A 6,000-nucleotide genomic window follows, 5' to 3' on the forward strand; every position below is an offset into this window, starting at 1 on the left:
TTTCTGTCTCTGCTGTCTATTGCACACCTACCTAGAGGGATTGCAGGGAAACATGTATGAGCTTACAGTTAAAATCTGGAAGAAAGAGTTCAAAGACAAAGCACATCATATTGTGGTGTTCTGAACATCTTTCAACTCCCTCCCTGTTACGCAACTGAAGGATACAGTGGAGCTGCAACCTAACCCCAAGCCCTTCTTCCCCAGACAGAGGTTTTTTTCATAAAATCCACTCAGGCCCTTCTTCTCAAGTTCTCCATACACTTCTCACCAGAAAAAAGAAATCATTCATATCTAACAAAGGGTCTTGGATTCTTTAGATAGTTTCCATTATAAGTTTTTGGCACCATTATTACCCTCAGCTCAAGTTACCTTTCTGATCCCTCTTCTTTCATCTGCTGAAAATGGATTATTTCCTTATTAGCTCAAAACCGTTACTGTTCACTGGAAGCAGGCCTGTGTATGAACAATGCTACCCCTGGCGTATTCCTGAAGATCCCCGTTTGTTCAGAAACCTGCCCTTAAAGCAAGCTTTCCTGAGAGTGGAATGGCAGTGTCTTTTCAGGAAAGGCTTGTTATCGCCAGAAAACTTTCTAGACCCTTGCCTTGAGAAAGCTGAGCACGGCCAACAAGTGCTGGGAAACCATAACAAAGTATTTTCTGTGAAGGAGATGTCTCATGGGTTGGCTCTATTGGGGGTTCGTGGGTTTAAGAGGCACGATGAGGACTTGGGAGTCCTTCCTACACAGCTTCAGCCAGAGTTTTTCTGCTTTGAACTATTTCATCATGGAAATTCTACTTCTTGGTTCATTTGGGAAAAAAAAGATCTAATTCCTAACTATTTTAGAAATCACCTTATAGACTATCTCAAATTTGAAATATTTCCTGAGGTTCTTAGCCAGGGTTCATGGATATTATTCAGGGATATTTGAATTTGGATGAGAAAATAAATTACACCTTTATGTTCACTAATCTCTAAAAGAAATTTATCATGTCTACTAATTAGGATGGTGAGCAAGTCACAGTAATATTAGCAAAAGCCAGGACTTTTTCCTCTCTAGAAATCACAGATATCTTCATATCACATTGCAATTGTTGAAGATGTCTTGAAACATTATTTACATTTACCACTATCTTGAAATTCTGGTAGATATTAATCCCTCTAATAGAGCTTGCTTTGCGATGCATGAATACAGAAGCACTATTCTTGCCATAGCACAATATTTGAAATATTTTGATACATGGATTTGATAGTTATATATTTGATAATGTGTGTATATTTGATCACAACATACTTAGTAACTTTAGTTGCTCAATGCGCTTTCTTTTATGTGTTTAAAAAGCTACTCTGAGAAGAGGTCCATGATTCACCAGATGTTAAATGGGTCCATAGCATAAAGAAGTTCAGAACCCCTGAAAGCAACTCAGGGTCTACATTTTGTGATTGTAGTAGCTAATGAGTTGTGAGAAGTAAAAAGAGCCCTTGACTTGAAATCAAGAGGTCTGTGTTTGAGTCTCAGCTCTGCCACTTAACAGCTAAAGATCAAGTCATGGGCTGCTTTGAGCTCCAGTTTCCTTACTGTTAAAGGGAAATAGAAACAATAGCCACCTCATGGGGGTAATTGGCAGGGTGAGATCAAGAGCATAGGATCTCTCTGTCTCTGGTCTCCCTAACTCAATTTTTAAACATCATACACATGCATGCATTCTTCTTCTAAAATAGAGTCCTGATGATATTATCCCACCTCTGCCTACAGGATACGGTCCAGCATCTCAGCCCAGCACAAAGTTCTGGAACCTTCTCCAACAGTGCTCCCCACTCAACCAGTTCAGCCATGAGGAGCTTTTTGTCATTTCCTTGTCACATCATCCTTTTCCTTCCCTTAAGAACTTTGTCCATTCAGTTGCCTGTCCTTGGAATAACTGTTCCAGCTTTTCGATTCAGAAAATGTATACTCAAATCGTGCCCTTCTCTCTGCAGCTCTTCCCCTGCTTCTCTCAGCAGACTCCCTCTTCCTCAATGCTCCCAGGGACATGCTCTGCTCCTCTATTATAACGTTTGACACCCGCTTATATTAATTCATTTTTACCATGTTTGATTTTCTCATTCTCATTTATATTATGATTTTTTTCAAGCTTGGGATACGAAGCTGTGTTAGGGAGAAAGGTTGCACAGTTTAGAAAACACGTTGATATTATCATCACATTGACTGGATGTTGGTCATTGTATTTCTTTTATTTTGGAATTCCAGATACCATGAAAGGATTTGAGGGTTTTTTTTATGTGAATCCAAAGATGACATTTACAAAAGGTGGAGAAGCAGTTCCCTACTGAGGGACATGGATACAAAAGCAGATGACACAACACATGTGAGCATTCCCCACATGCGTTCTGGGGAGGCACAAGCAGTGGGGCCTTGACCGGGGGTGGGCATCTTCCTTTGGAAGTTTCAAAAAGCCTTTCTCTCTCTCCTTCTTTTTCAGCCCATAGAGTTCCCAGGGAAGAATGAACCCAGATTCTTGACCTGCAGAGGTGGCGTACTGGCTGGAGAAATCTCTGGCTGGCGACGGTGCTATTCTGTCTGTCCACCTAACTGTGGGCTCCCAGATCACCACTGCCATGGGCAGGGGGCCGTGGGGTGGGCCTGCTTGGGGTGACAGGCTAGCTGTGCTCCCATAGCAGAGGTGGGAGAAGGGAATCACATCTGGTGAGCAGCTATGTCGTGCCAGGCACTGTGCTGTGTATTGCACACATCTCAAACCTTGTGACAAATGTGTAAGATATTTTTTATGTACTACAAATGAAAGAACTGGGCTCAGAAAAGCTCCATTATTTGCCCAAATTGCAGCAGTAATGCAGGGATTTGAATCCACATTAATCTGACTCCACAACCCATGTTCTTTCACTGAATTCCCATATCCTTGTTCCCCCTACTGTCCTCACTGGTCAAGGTGAGCTTGGTCTTCCACAAACAGGCTAGAAAAGTATGCTTACTTATCTTTAGCTTTATGCTTTTAAACTAATTCTTAAAAATCTTCTCTGGATAAGTCAAAGACAATGGGAATGTGTATTTCTAATACATTAATTATAATACATTACCGGTTTACACAATGCCATCACCTTGTCATTTTCTTTGACACAACGTCCCCTTCCCCTCTAGTTTATAAATGAGGACGTTGAGGCACAAAGTGGTTAAGTGACTTGCCCAAGGGGGAGATTTGTCCAATCATAAAGATGGGCCTGAACTTTTTCTACTTTGCATTCTTACTTGAAAGGCAGGAAACATATGCTCAAGAGGGAGATCTCACGAAATTTCATGTCATATCGTGCTCTCGCTAATTTAATCCTGTCATTCCTGGTTATATCCCTTTGGAAAAACCACCACCAGTGCCTTCTTTTTTGATATATTTACAGTAAAAAATATTCCCTGTACAAACCATCTCACTCTTTCACAGGGAACTGGCTTGGCCCTCTCCCCTGAAGTGGGTTGCACATCCACCCAGCCCACCCCCAGCTCACTCTAGCTCCCTTCCCGTTAGAATTTATTCAGAACCTCCCTTTCTAGGAGGAAGCAAGGAGGGGGCAGTTATCTTCGTGGACTTGGGTCCTCCTGGACCCTTTGTCCTCGTGGTTATGTTTCAAACAGAGTTGAGGGCTCCCCAAAGGGGAAAGATTATTTAAGTTTTGTAAATGCTGCCCTCCAAAAACCACTCCACATTAATGTTTCATGGCTTAGCCTCTGTGAGGCCAGAGCTGGAACATTCAGCTGTGAGGGTGTTTATATTTGTGGAACTCTCTTGAACATTTGCTGTGGGTTTTAAACAGCTGCTATGCTGAAGCTCTGGGGATAGGAAGATCATGAATATTCAGGTGAAGCCACCAGAATGAACAGCCGTTAATAGAATAAATGCCTAAACAGTTGTGTAAGGCTTATTAAGACCTATTGGGGCTGAGATAATAAATTCCCACTCTGACATGTTGCAACTACTGTCGCTTAAACACTTTGGACCACCTCTTCTGAACTGAAGGAAAAAATGATGTTAGTTCTCTGCGCGAACACAAAGAAACACCTGGAAGCCTTGGCAAGGGGATGAGATTTGGCAGAGATCTTTCCGTGTACCGATGCATCCTCAGGAAAATGATGTGCCGCTCATTGTTCCTGTTGTCAAGGTTATCGCAATCGACTTCAGGCTGGAACGGGCATTGCTCTTGCACTGAAGAAAGTCTGTCCTGACTCCCTCAGAGTGCCTCAACATCAACCAAGAGCCACCGTGAACCTCTGGGGCACTGAGCCTGGCCACCAGCACCCCCACCCCAGCCCATATGGCCTGGGCCTCTCCCTTGGTAAGCCTCTTCCAACAGGGTGTCAGAGGAACCAAATACACACTTACACTGGACGCTTGCTTTTCATTCGCTTGCTCCATAATCCATAGCAGGGAACACAATGCAAAGATTGCAAATGTAAAAATGACCTTTCCAAGTGGCAACACCTGGTGTGTTAAAAAGTCCATCGCAGACTGGGTTTGCAGTGTGCACACTGTAAATATGGGGAATGTGGGAAACAGTAGAGAGGGACTGTTTTCTCCTTTGGGTGTTAGCTGTCACCTTGTGTTAGACTGAGCCAGACTCCTCGGTTCTGGCTCCCACAGTCACAAGGCATTAACCAAGGGTATACAGAGGAACTCACCCAGGTTCACACCTAGAGAAGACTCAGTAAAATTTGATCAGCAACCTGCTGTCAATTTAGATAAATGGCATTTGACTTCAAATAAAGGTGACTAACTCAATGAAGGAAGCCTGTGCATAGAAGGCAATGTTTGCTTCTCCCAAGCTGTCAGGGAGAGCTTGCCCACCCTAGCAGTGGTCACTGATTTTCTCCACCTCTGAAGACATGATGGGGTCCTGCCAAAGACTCTGAGCTGTCAGAATTCTGGAAGAGACAAACTCACAACAAAGAAATGCACATGTCTCAATGTGGCTTGGGAGGAGTAGCAGATTTTAGAGTGATGCTGACCTGAATTTGAATTGTGCTCTGCCACTCAAGGTCTGAGTGTCTGAAAGCAAGTTATTCCACTTCTGTGAGGTATAGCTGTCTTGCTTGTAACACAGGCATTATTCTACCTACTCACAAACTTGTTCTGAGAGTTAAAAAACAAATAAACCACCTGGTCGAGGAGTTGGCTTATGGTCGGCAAATCCATTAGTGTGTTTATTCATTTATTAACATGAATCATGAACAGTTATTCATTAGTTTGTTTACTTCTCTTCCTCCTCGTTATTTCTACCAGTAACTTGAATAGGGTAAGGTTTTAAAAATTCCCTTGCAATGCAGAGATTAGCTTTTTTTGTATGCAGTTTCAGATGTCTCCATGCCTTTAATGGACTGGATAAATCAGAGATTTGCCTAAAAGCCAGGCACATGTAAGGGGACAAAACTTATATGTCCCTTTCCTTCAGCCTTCCATACTCTACTCTCCATCCATTATCGGTGACCTGGTTATCAATATAAGAACCAAATCTGTTTCAGAACCTTTTGTGTCATGGTCAAAGTTCCAGAGGAAAGAACAGATGGAATAAATTAATTAGTCAAAGCATGCTTAACTGGAAGGGCACTTATTTCCAGGAGTGGCCAAAGGGTAGTGGAACATGCAAGGGAAAAGGAAGCAGAAGTCCCTCAAAGAGTCCAAGGGCTAGTGCTGGGCATCATTCTTTATTTTGAATAAAGATGTATGGTTTTTGTTCCCATTAGCAAATAAGTCAGGAGGGGTCTGACAGTCTTTGTTTTTCCAGAGATGGGTCAGAAAGTGACCCTGAAAATCTGTCCAAATGGTAACACTCTTTCAGAAGGGGGGTGGGTAGGAGAGCCTTTAATGTGATCTCGATGGAGCTGATCAGACACTCGTCTGTAATGATGCCTCCTGGCAGGAGCTTGCATGGAGTTGGCTGGACAGCTGCCTTCGGGAAGCTCCTGGCAAAGCCTGCTTGCTTGGCCAACAGCAGGG

General features: G+C 43.0%; 1 long non-coding RNA gene across 1 annotated transcript in view; it reads left to right on the forward strand.

Moving 5' to 3' along the window:
- LOC101151724 (uncharacterized) overlaps positions 1-5,181 on the forward strand; it is a 38,326-nt gene extending 33,145 nt beyond the window's left edge. Inside the window, exons 3-4 of the long non-coding RNA XR_002008178.4 lie at positions 2,250-2,367; positions 2,482-5,181. This is a non-coding gene — a long non-coding RNA (uncharacterized lncRNA). The remainder of the gene's footprint in view (positions 1-2,249; positions 2,368-2,481) is intronic.
- Positions 5,182-6,000: the final 819 nt, after the last annotated feature.

Source organism: Gorilla gorilla, chromosome 1 (assembly GCF_029281585.2).
Source record: "Gorilla gorilla gorilla isolate KB3781 chromosome 1, NHGRI_mGorGor1-v2.1_pri, whole genome shotgun sequence".
In the NCBI taxonomy this organism is placed as follows: Eukaryota; Metazoa; Chordata; class Mammalia; order Primates; family Hominidae; genus Gorilla; species Gorilla gorilla.